Source organism: Rattus rattus, chromosome X (assembly GCF_011064425.1).
Source record: "Rattus rattus isolate New Zealand chromosome X, Rrattus_CSIRO_v1, whole genome shotgun sequence".
Taxonomy (NCBI): domain Eukaryota; kingdom Metazoa; phylum Chordata; class Mammalia; order Rodentia; family Muridae; genus Rattus; species Rattus rattus.
In genome coordinates, this window is record NC_046172.1 from 93,950,148 (window position 1) to 93,963,418 (window position 13,271).

General features: G+C 39.3%; 1 non-coding gene across 1 annotated transcript; it reads left to right on the forward strand.

Annotated features, from left to right (window-relative positions):
* Positions 1-1,477: 1,477 nt before the first annotated feature.
* Positions 1,478-1,620, forward strand: LOC116889489. Its single transcript, XR_004386440.1, has one exon. It is a non-coding gene; the product is annotated as a small nucleolar RNA SNORA48 (small nucleolar RNA).
* Positions 1,621-13,271: the final 11,651 nt, after the last annotated feature.

Genomic DNA, 13,271 nt, shown 5'->3' on the forward strand with positions numbered 1-13,271 from the left:
AAAGCAATCCATTCCATAAGAAATGATGTTGAACTATTTAGATTTTTTTCCATGAAGATGATGATGAATCCTAACCTTCTCCCACCTTATATCCCAAAGCTAATTTTGGATTTATCACAGAGATCAAAACAAAAGGAAGTCACTTCCTCATGGTTACATGTCAGTTGCTTTACCAACTGAGCCTCTACTATGTCAGATTCTTATTATCAGATAATAGGAGTTCTAGGAATCCTCCAGTATCTGGTTTCTAACCTCTGGGGTTACAGGTTCATTCACTATGCTCAACTTTTACATGTGATCCTATTCATAGGTATATAACCAATAGAATGGGAACCATCTGTTTACAAAAAGAACTGTACAAGAAGATTCAAAGCAACTTTGTGCATGTCAGGTCAGGGACAAAGTGCATAGCAACAAATTGACTAGGGATACCATCAAACCAAATTTTTCCCATGGAGAAAATCTAGACCAAAACAATTTCACTGCCATTTCAATCAACCATTCAAGAAAAGAAATAATTATAATTTAACAAAAACAAAACCTGTTTAAGGAATAAACCAAGCCACAGCACTCTTCAAATCATTTTATAGGACTACTATACTCTTGAGAATGTTCTGACTCGTGGATGTGAGTGAGAAAATCCATAAAGTTATTTTAAAATCATATCCAACAGTATATAAACAGCTTAATACATCATGACCTGGTTTTCTTTAACACAGAAAGGAAATTCTGGTTTAAAATTTTAAATGTAATTCACAACATTAATATTTTAGAAGAAAACCATATTTTGATTATATAAAGAGGCAGTATTTAAAAGTAAGTATTCATAAAATTTTATTTTTTATCTTTTCCAAAATTAGCAAAATGGAGAAGGAGATACATCTTTAATATGAGGCAATGAATGTACAAAACATATTCTGAGCAATGTTTCTCTCTGATAATAAAGAATCTGACATAGTAGGGACTCAGACAGTAAAGCAACTGACATGTTAACATGAATTTAGTCCCTCTGCTCTCATGTAAAAGCTGAGCATAGTGACTGAATCTATAACCCCAGAGGTTAGAAACCAGATACTGGAGGATCGCTATAATTCATTGGCCAGCCACTCTAGCCAAATTAGTAAACCTTATCTCAAAAAATAAGGTAGAGGATGATGAAGGAAAATACTCAGCATCAACCTCGGAATTCCATATGCAAACCCAGTGACATACATATATCTATCTGTAGGTACTCACACAAGAACTCCTACACACACACACACACACACACACACACACACACACACACACACACACACAAAACCACAAAGAATCTTACAGAATCTCTGTGCTCTCATCACTACTTCGAGCCATTAAATGGAGGCTCTAGTTTACTGCATTGCAGCTAGAATAAAAAAAAAATAAAACCCTAAGTAAGAAAAACAGATATAAAAGGCAATTATTCACAGGTTATATTATCAAGAATACAAAAAAACTATACCCCAGCAATGGGCAAAGAGATACCTTGTTGTTGGTGTTGTTCTCATATCAGTCAGGGGCAGATCAGATGGCAGTCCTTTGTTCATCCTAGCTTGATGCCTGGCTGGGTGGCCAAAGCTGTTCTATGCCTAGGACGTATCAAAACTAAACCAAAGCAAATCAAATGCAGACAGCAGAGGAGGAAGACAGATAGAGACCTATGGAGTGACGTGCCACCCACAGACCTGCCCTCTTGTGCATGGCACAGGTGAGCCATTGACATCTGCTTGCCAACATTCCACACAGAGGGGATGGAGAATGTCACCCAGGGGCCTGCCAGCTTCATGGCCAGCCTGCAACTGAAGCCACTACAATGTGTGTGTACATGGTGGTCAGATGGGAAACAGAAGTGGAGCAGCTTGAGCATTATGAAGAAAGATTGAACTGGAGACTTGAGGGTGGGGAGGAGTAGCCTGTTGAGTGGCCAGCCCTGCCACCTTGGCTATAGTGAGGTTCCTGCCCAAGCTGTCACTGAGAGCCATGTCTGAGTCCAGGGCTATGCAGTGGCAGGGGTCTGTGTTGGTATTGGTGACTCATATTACCATGAGAGAACATGGAGATGTCCCTGGTCAGGGAAGTCGTCTGAGACCACCAGAGTGTTCAGGGGCTGTACAGAACTGGCCTCACCCCTCATTTGGTGCAGAACTCTGAAGAGCTGGCCCCATCTTTCACCACTGAAAGCACTTGGAAGAGTGGTTCCCTCAAGTAACTAAGAAACACAATGGAGCTGGCCCTGATGGCAGGGGTAATGGTGAGCCAATCCCAAACATGTTAGTGTGGCAAAGTTGACTTACCACTCATCTGCCATGTGGTACACAGGCAAAGAAGTGATGTCCCTACCCCACACCCAACTCTGCCAATTGGGAAAGATGCCCCCAGGGTCTTGATTGCTGGAGAGGTGTCCCTGCCCCCTCATTGGTACAGGCAGCACTCAGAAGAGTGGGCTCTGCACCTCTCCTGGGCAGCACAGTAGTGATGGCCTTGGCAAAGGGGTGCTGGTGATCTGTCCCCTAAGGAGTATGGGTGAGCTATCCCTGAGGAAAAGAGTGGGAGAAAGCTGGCCCTGCCTGCCATGAGGTGGTGTGTTTGTAGGAAATATGCCATTTCCTCTCCCCCTTGCCAGTTGCAATAGTTGGGTAAACTGGCCCCAAGGGCATGACAGCTAGTGGTACTGGCCCTGATGGTGCAGGCACAGGTGAGCCACCCCAGAGGATATGAGAGTGGGGAAGCTTGTCTAGCCCCCTCACAGTTGCAACCCTTGGGAGAGTGCCTTAACTGGGCAGCAGAATGAAGCTAGCTCTGCAGGTGTGGGTACAGATGAGCTGGCCCCAAGGGCATGAAAGTGTAGTACTGACCCTGTCTCCTGCTGTTGGTGGCATTGGGTAGCCTACCCAGAGCAGTGCTAGAGAGCTTGCCCTGGTGGTGAGAATAAGGGAGTGGTGGTGGTCTGACCAGTTCTGCTACAACCCAGGACCAAATCTAGGGTTCTAAGATGGCCCATACCCTAAAATCTAGATCATCAGCGAACAGTTGAGACATGTTTAATGGTCTGTCCTACTGTTCCAAAGCTGCCTGATCTCCATTACACAGGAAATAATAGGATAATATGAAGTAGTCTAGCTGAGGATCCGATATTGATGCTGTCACAGAGGCCAGAGCTCTTGAGCTAGACTCATTGCAATGAACCTTTGCAACTGAAGATATGTGGACAGAAGGATATACTGTGTGACATACTGTAATATACTACAGCTTTCATGATGAGATGTATTCTATGTTTTGTTGTTGTTGTTGTTGTTGTTGTTGTTGTTTGTGTGTATGTGTGCATATTTTATTTGGTGAGGAGGTGGCTGGGGCAAAAAGCAGATATGAGGGCTTCCCTGAGCAGGTGGAAGCAAACAGAGTAAGGCATGGAGAGCAAGTCAATAAACAGTACTGCTCCATGGATTCTGCTTCAGTTCCTAATTCTATGTTCCTGCCTTGAGTTCCTGTCCTGACATGCCTCAATGGTAGAGTGTGACCTGGGATTTGTAAGAAGTAATAAATGCTTTTCTCCTTAAGTTGCTTTTGATCATATTTTTATCATAGCAATAGAAACCCTAAGATAATACTTTTACCAAACAAGACAATTAAATAAAAAACTCTTATGGGTTATTCTTTTCATGTTTTTGGCCCCTGGGGTTCCAAGCATTCCAGTCTGTTTCCATTACTCAATAGGGTCTCATAGATCATCTCCCAAATTCCAAGCAATTGTCATTGCTCTTAGTTACCATTTGAAATTTGATAGGAAGATCTTATTCCTGACAATACCATATATTTGAGTCTTGGGCATGAGAAATAAGGATAGTACTTATTTGGAAGCTTCACCACTATTGGGTAGCTTACTGCTAGATGAGTCTATGCATATTGGCAGGGGAGAAAAGTCATCGACAGTCTCTTAATTGCTACAGTAACAACTGACCTGACAATATATTCCCACTGGATCAATGGTGGCACAAATTCTGTGGGAATAACCAATCTAACCAATCACTTTTATTGGACTTAAGGCCTGTTCCATAAGACAGAATTTATGCCTGGTACCATTAACTAGGCCAAACAATGTGGTTAGCTATATCATTGTACCAATGGAAATGCTTAATTCTATTGTTCTGATAAATTCACATAGTAATAAACTGTTCCTTAAGTTTTACCTTCATACACAGCTAGTAGTGAATGTCTCAACCCTGATGAGAAAAATCTTTTTACAATAGATAGTGATTTAATAAAGAGGCCCACAACTAGTTAATGTGCAAAGAGACTATTGAAAATCAAGCATTCAATAGTCTCTCATTCTTTGCACATTAGCTAGTTGTGTGTGTGTGTGTGTGTGTGTGTGTGTGTGTGTGTGTGTGTGTACATATTATACTTTCTTTCCCTATAAGTCTTGGATCTAGTAGGGAGGCAGGAAAATTCTAAGACCGAGAGATAAGGAACATCTTTAGCAAAGCAGTATTTGCTAGACATTGCAGTGACACTGCATAGATGAACTCACCATGTCTGTGATTGCACACGCAACTCCTGTATAATTTTAAATCAGCCAAAAATCTCAAAACGAATGGGGAAGGTTTCACAAAGTCCCACCCCTAGCTGAGTTGCTATTGGCATTTCATGATTACAGAAAAGGAGAGAGAGAGTTAACTTTATGGTTACCAGTCCTGAGAGGTCACCCATGTTCAAATAGATGGTCCTACATCCACTCATATAGGTATCACTAAGTGAAATCAGTAAACTAAAAAATTAGAAACAGAACAAACATTCCCAAGTAAAACATAAAGCTTTTCACAATGGACTTTTAAAGCCCTAATTGTATGCTGTGTTCAAAAGATACATTCTCAATGTTAAGATGTAAAATTGTTTAATATAAAAAGAATAAAAGAAGAAATTCTTTTATGTCTTTCTGCTTTTAAATAAACCCAATGGCTTGAAAAAATTATTCAACAAAAATAGATGATGACTTGGTAAAAAAAAAATCAAAAAATATAAAAAAGGAGTCTTTAAAAGATAAAGAGGATTACTTCATAATTATAAAGTGACCAAGCCAACAGGAAAACTTCACAGTCTTGTATGAAGCTTGTAAAGAATTTCTGGACATCTGTAATCTACTTTAAATTCCAATCAAGGCAAGAACAGACATTTTACAAAAAAAAAAAAAAGACAAGCTGATTCTTAAATTCATATGGAAATGCAAAAGAGCTAATGTAGCCAAAGGCAATTTTGAGAAAACAAACACATCTGGAAGACTCTTATGGTAGCATGTTAACACATATCAAGGCATAGTAGTGAAAAAATCTGTGATAATGAAATAAACAACTAAGGTATAAACTAGTTCTTGAATTTCTTTTCACTTTTTAGACGCAAATAGTTTTATTGTATACTGGTGCTTTCTAGGATCTACACGGAAAAAAATGTATACCACTAAAATGAATTTTTTTTCTAAAGTTGGCCTTGCAGTATATGGATGAAAGGTTTTAGAAGGAAAAATAACTTTCACTTGTATTTAAAGGCTAGGCAGAGGAAATCTATTATCACAGGATTGTGTAGTCAAGCCTAATATACTTTCACTGGTGGGCATTTCTGAGTTCTCAGACCACACTTAGGCTCTCCTACTAGCAAATAAGCTACTGTCAGCCTGAGGAAGGGACAAAGAAAGCTACCAGGAGAGTCATTTGCTCTAAGAGCAACGAACAGTATATCTACATGGGCCAATCTTCTTGAAAAGAGTAATATAGAGCCTGACCTCATATTCTTCAGAGACTAGATGGTCAGGTCTATGGAGAGCGCAGTCTTGTCTCAAATTGTGGCAAATGAAGATGGCCTCAAATAGCTAACATTCTTATCATGAGGTAAAAATGTGCTCTCCTAAATATATCGGGGACCAAGCCAGTGCTGCAGCAGACAAATATGGACTGAATGCAGTGCATTACTACAGAGTGCTAGTTTATAATAAGGAAAAACTCAAAGATGAGTGTAATTTTCCCCTCTACCAAAAGCAGAGTAATCATGGATCTCGAATCATATACATTGCATTTTATTTTACTTTCATATGATTCTTAAAGTGAGGTAGCTAAATATTTTTGCTCACTATTATATTTGAAGCAATTTAAAATATTTTTCATCTACTTTCTCATTATATTAAAACATCTTTCAATATCACCATCCAAAGTATAATGCGGTACCAAAACAATACACCCTAAGAAAGCCCTTAGCAAATAATTGAGGGACTAAAATGCATCTGCATCCACAATAAATTTACTCAGACCCACATAAGCTCAGAGCTTTTGTAATGTCACAAAGATGGATGATGATCTGGTCCTAGAGCTGGGATACTAAACTTTCAACACAGGCTTCTGGGAGAACTTGGCATCTCTGAATGGATCATCCCTCAAACTGTGCTGCCCATTATTGCTGTGACTGTGAAAACACAAACTAAAGTTTACTAGTTAAAAATGAAAGTCAGATTGGGGAGGGCATTCCTTGGTCATGAAGAACAAGTACACACATTCCTGATTCAGCTTTCTTTAGTCAATTCAATTTACTCAGGATGTAACATTAACAATTTAGCCCAACAAACTTTTTTACTTTGTTTTATTCAGCATAATCAATGCAAATGAGAGATAGATCAACAATATTTTCCCAAGTATTTTTAAATTTTTATTTATTTACTCACTTTACATTCCAATATCAGCTCCCCTCTACTTCCAGTTCCCTTTTCCTAAGTATTAATGGTGCAATAAAATGAAAGTATAAGGAAAAATAAAGCTGGCAGAGAGCTCAGTTTATATCTGCCCTACCCATCATATCTTCTGTCTTCTGCAAAAGTCAGCAGCACATCACTGCACCTTGTCTTGGTCCTTATGACCACTTGGTTTGTTTTTTTGTTTGTTTGTTTGTTTGTTTGTTTGTTTTTGTTGTTGTTGTTGTTTCGTCTCAATGTTAAGATTCCACACATTAAAATACTACACTTAGGCCTATTCCCATGACGAGCTGATACCATTCAGGGTATAAAAGAATGAGAGAGAGAGAGAGAGAGAGAGAGAGAGAGAGAGAGAGAGAGAGAGAGAGAGAGAGAGAACCCTTCTGTATTTAATATCCTCCTCAAATATAACTTTGTGGCTTGCCCTGAAGAATGACTCCATTGATGGGGTTCTGTTTCTCAGGAAGACCGTATTTTTGTGATGTACAGATATATTGTTGCATAAATGCAACAAATCTACATATAGTTATAGAGGAAAACATAGGCAGTTCAGAAGCAAGGGTCATTTTCAATTTTTAATTAAAATACAGTTATATCATTTTTCCCATTTCTTTTATCCTCTAACCCACCCCATGGTACCCTTTACAACCTTGTCAAAGACTTAGTCATTGTATTCATTGACCTCAAATTTCTTTTCTCAAGACCCTAAAGACAAAGACTACCTGAAAGACTACTTTGTGCTAATCCACACAACAGCTTATGATCCCTGAAAACAGGCTCTATTCTATGCCTCAGAGACAGCTTTGTCCTCACAGGTATATTGCATTGGCTACAGTATCTACTATTATAATCATTCTACTATACTCACACATCATAGACTCCAGGCAAACTAAAAGTAACCTACTAGAGTAGACAGCTAACAACCATCTAAGCACTCAAGAAACAGCCAACTAAAATGTACTTAATTGTGGAACCATGAAAGGTAGCTTGGTCTCTGATTGAACTAGGCTAGAAACCCCAGAGACTCTGAAGAGACAGTAGGAGTTTCTGCCTGATTCCTGGGCACCAGGCCCATCACTAGCTGCAGCCCCCCATAGATTTGTGGCCATCACGTAAGTGCAATGCCCCAATCCCTTCCGCATGTAGAGGACATGATCTGTGGTCATGTAGGCTCAAGAAAGATCTCCATTTTAATGAGTTACCTAAAAGTCTGGAGGGCTTAGCCAATAAGCTTTCCTTCCCAGACATTCCTCCCCGCTGAAAAAGGTATTTAATCTCAGACCCACCATGAGACATGGGGTATGGTTTTACACATCTACCCTCTGCCGTGGCAATAAATGCCTTAAAAATGACTGTCTTTCCTTTTTTTGATATTTTTATTTACATTTCAAATCTTATTCACTTTCCCAGTTTCCCATCCATAAGCCCTCTAGCCCATCCCTCCTGCCCCTTTTTGCATGAGGGTGTGCCCCCACCCAACCACCCATCCTTTCCCGCCTCTCTGTCCTGACATTCCCCTACACTACAGGGTCAAGCCTTGGCAGGACCAAGAGCTTCTTCTCCCATTGGTGCCCAACAAGGCCCTCCTCTGCTACATATGCAGCTGGAGCCATGGGTCTGTCCATGTGTACTCTTTGGATGGTGGTTTAGTCCCTGGGAGCTCTGGTTGGTTGGTATTGTTGTTCTTATGGGGTTGCAAGACCCTTCAGCTTCTTCAATCCTTTCTCTAACTCATCCAATGGGGACAACATTCTCAATTGAATTGTTGGCTGCTAGTATTTGCCTCTGTATATGTCGTGACCTGGCAGAGCCTCTCAGGAGACAGCTATATCAGGCTCCTGTCAGCATGCACTTCTTGGCATCAGCAATATTGTCTGGGTTTGGTGGCTGCATATATATGGGTTGAATTCCCCAGGTGGGGCAGTCTCTGGATGGACTTTCCTTCAGTCTCTGCTCCAAACTTTGTCTCCATATCTAAAAAATATTTGTCTTTTGTTCTAGCTAGAACTTTTGTACTATATTGAAGAGAGAGAAGAGAGAGAGAGAGAGAGAGAGAGAGAGAGAGAGAGAGAGAGAGAGAGAGAGAGAGAGAGATGGCACACACTTTAGAGGAAATGTTTTTAAGTTACTCTCCATTTAATTTGATGTCGGCTATTGGTTTGTTGTATAATGCTTTTAATAGGTTTAGGTGAACACATTGTACCCCTGATCTCTCTAAGACTTTTAACATGAAGGGGCGTTAGATTTTTGTCTAAGGGTTTTTCAGCATCTAATGAGATGATCGTGTGTTTTTTTTTTTTCCTTTCAGTTTGTTTATATGGTGGATTGCATTGATGGATTTTTATATATTGAGCCATTACTGCCTCTCTGGCATGAAGCTTACTTGTTCATGGTGGATGATGGGATTTTTTGATGTATTCTTGGATTCCGTTAGTGAGTATTTATTGGGTATTTTTGCATCAATATTCATAAAGGAGATTGGTCTCAAATGCTCATTGTTGAAACTTTCTATAGCTTAGGTGTCAGGGTGACAGTGGCCTCATAGAATGAGTTTGTCAATATTCCTTCTGTTTTTATTGTGTGGAATTTTTTGAGGAGTATTGGCATTAGCTCTTCTATGAAAGTCTGGTAGAATTCTATGCTAAAACCATTTTACTTAAGCTTTTTTTTTCTTTCTTTTTTTTTTGGGGGAGGCGGGGGATGGGTAGACGTTTAATAACTGCTTCTATTTCCTTGGGGATTATAGCACTATTTATATATTTATATTGTTTCTTTTATTTACATCTTAAATGTTGCCCCCCTTCCTGGTCCCTCCTCCCAGAGTTCTTCATCCCACACCCTTTCCCCTTTCCCTCTGTGAGGATGCACCATATACCCCCACCTCACCAGGCCTCCAGCATCTCCCTTCCCTGGGGAATCAAGTCTGTACAGGATTAAGTGTGTCTTCTTCCACTAAGGTCAGACAAGGCATTCCTTAGCTAAATTTGTGCCAGGGGCCATAGACCAGCCCATGTATTTATGCTCTTTTGTTGGCGGCTTAGGCTCTGGGAGCTCCCAGAGGTCCAGATTAGTTAATACAGTTTTTCTTCCTGCCAGGTTGCCATTCCCTTCAGTTCCTTCAATTCTTCCCCTAATTCTTTTGTAGGAATCCCTGATCTCTGTCCAATGGTTGGCTACAAGTACCTGCATCTGCCTCAATCAGCTGCGGGTAAAGCCTCTCAGAGGATAGCCATGCTAGGCTCCTGTCTACAAGTAAAAAATGGCATCAATAATAGTGTCAGGATTTGGCACCCACCCATGAGATAAATCCCAAAGTAGTTTACCCCATCTTGATTTATCTTTGATAAGTGGTATCAATCTAGAAAATCATCCATTTCATTTAGATTTTTCAAATTTTGTAGAATACAGACTTTTGAAGTAAGGCTTAATGATTCCTTGAATTTCCTCAGTGTCTGTTGTTATGTCTCCCTCTTCATTTCTGATTTTGTTGATTTATTGATTACTATCTCTCTGCCTTTTAGTTAGTTTGGCTAAGAGTTTGCTCATATTCTTTGTTTTCTCAAAGAACAAGTTCTTGGATTTGTTGAATTTTTTTGTCTTGCTTGCTTGCTTTCTTTCTAATTTATTGATTTCAGCCCTGAGTTTATTTCCTAACATCTACTCCTCTGGGATGTGCTTGCTTCTTTTTTTCTAGAGCTTTCAGGTGTGTTATTAAGTTGCTAGTATGAGAACTCTCTAATTTCTTTATGAAGGAACTTAAGTGCTATGAACTTTTCCTCTTAGCACTTCTTTCATTGTGCCTCATAAGTTTAGGTATGTTCTACCTTCATTTTCATTGAATTTTTATAAAATCATTGTGTGAAGAGTTGTTTAGTTTCCGTGTGTTTGTAGGTTTTCTGCTGTTTATGTTGTTTTGAAGCCCAGTGTTAATCCATAGTGATCTGGTAAGATGCAAGGGATTATTTTAGTTTTCTTGTATCTGTTTAGACTTGCTTTGTGACAAAATATATGGTCAATTTTGGAGAAGGTTCCATGAAGTGCTGACAAAAATATATTCCTTTGGGTTTCGGTAAAATGTTCTATAGATATATGTTAGGTCCATTTGATACATAGCCTCTGTTAGTTTCATTATTTCTCTGTTTAGTGCCCGTCTCAAAGACCTGTTCATTAGAGAAAGTGGAGTATTAAAGTTTTCCACTATTAATGTGTGGTGTTCAATGTATGATTTAAGTTTTGTAATGTTTCTTCCAAGAATGTTGGTGCTGTTGCATTTGGAGCATATATTACTCAAAATTGAGATGTCATCTTGGTGGATTTTTCCTTTGATAAGCATGAAGTGTCATTCCCCTCTATTTTTTGCTGAAAGATTGTTTTATTAGATATTTAAATGGGTATTCAAGCTTGTTTTGTGGATGCTTTAGCTTGTGAGACATTTTTCAGCCCTTTAATCTAAACTAATGCCTATCTCTCCTGCTGAAGTGTACTTCTCATATCCAGAAGAATGATGATTTTGCATCTATTCTGTTAGACTGTCTTTCTATTGGCAAATTAAGTTCATTGAAGATGAGAGATATTATTGACTAATGATTGTTAAATCTTATTATTTTGACGTTGTTGATAATGTGTGTGTGTGCGTGTGTGTATGTGTGTGTGTGTGTGTATTTGTGTCCTTGCGTGCTTCCCTTATTTTGTTTTTGCTAGTATAGAATTATTTATTTGCTATGTTTTATTGTGTATAGTTAAAACAGACAAACAGTGGGTGGAACTTGGGGACTCCTATGGACTAACAGGATGAAGCATTGTTGCCTCTAAGGGATAGGAACTCCACAGGAAGACCAACAAGAGTCAACTAACCTGGATCCTCGGGGCTCTCAGTTTCTAGAGTTGAATCACCAACCAAAGAACATACACAGGCTGGACCTAGGCTTCCTGAACATATGTAGCAGATATGCAGCTTGGTCTTCATGTAGCTCTCTACCAACAGGAGCTGGTACTATCCCAGAAGCTGTTGGTTATCTGTGGGATATGTTCTTTTTGCTGGACTGCCTTGTCTGGCCTCAGTCTAGGTTGACATCTATGGTTTCATAGAAGCTATAAGATCTATGTCCAGGCCCTTCTAGCTTTCATAGCCTCTGTTGAGACAGCAGGTGTAATTCTGATAGGTCTCCCATTGTATGTTACCTGACCTTTTCCCCTTGCAGCTATTAATAGTCTTTCTTTGTTCTGTAGATTTTGTATTTTGATTATTATGTAATGGTAGGATTTTCTTTTCTGGTCCAGTCTCGTAGGTGTTCTGTACTTCTTGTGTGTTTATAGACATCTCTTTCTTTAGGTTAGGAAAGTCTTCTGTGATTTTGTTGAGGATATTTTCTGGGTCTTGGAGCTGGGACTCTTCACCTTTTATTTCTGGTATTCTTAGGTTACGTCTTTCGTGGTATCCCAGTTTTCCTAGATGTTTTGTGTCAGGAATTTTTTAGCTTTAACATTTTCTTTGACTGATGTAGCAATCTCTTCTATAGTATTATTTACACTCAAGATTCTCTCTTCCAATTCCTGTATTCTATTGATGATGCTTGTGTCTGTAGTTCCTGTTCTCTTCCCTAGGTTTTCCATCTCCAGGATTCCCTCAGTTTATGTTTTCAATATTGCTTCTATTTCCATTTTCAGGTCTCAAACACTTTTATTTATTTCCTTTTAATTGTATTTTCCTGTTTAATTTGTTTTTTCTACCAGTTTGATTTATTTTCCTGTATTTTTTTCATTTCTCTAATTTTTCTTAATCTTTTATTTGATTTTAATTTTTGGTTTAAGGGCCTTTTCTATAATCTTTTATAAGGTATTTTTATAGGCATAAACCTACTTTCTAATAAGGGTTCAATTTCTAGCCCACCACCCAGCAGAGGTAGTAGAAGGTAGTGGAAGGATTGGGATATAGGGAAGAGAACCTGTTCAGCAATAGTTCTTTGGGGATGAGTTTGATCTTCTTGGGAAGTAGTTCAGTTTGATAGCAAACACCAAATCCAATTCAGCAGCCAGACACCAGGCACAAACCAACAGCAACAGTCCAGTCCTTTCAGCAAGCAGACACCAAGTTTGCCAACTGGCCTGAGGTAAGGCCACTGAAGCTGCAACTGCCACAGAAACCTCAGGAGCAGTTCTTGAGTGGCTTTCTCTCAATGTTGGAGTTCTCACAAGTTGAGTTCAACAATGCTATGTAAAGCAAACCAATACATGTGTGGTTTTAGAAAAGAATAGCGATGTGGAGCAAACCAAACCAAGGCTCAGTGATCATCTCCCACTGTCTGTGGAGTCATATTTATACTCCTTCATTGAGCGTCCTTTCAAGTGTTTGCTATATGAAAACTTCCTTTCACCTGTGTCTGCTTCAGGAAAACAGTCTTTCATGTGTTTGCTTTAGAAAGACATCCTTTCACGTGTGTGCCCCAGCAAAGCATCATTTGACATAACTAACTTTCCAAAGAACTAGAAATTTACACTTCAGTCATTTTCTTATGTTTCAGTT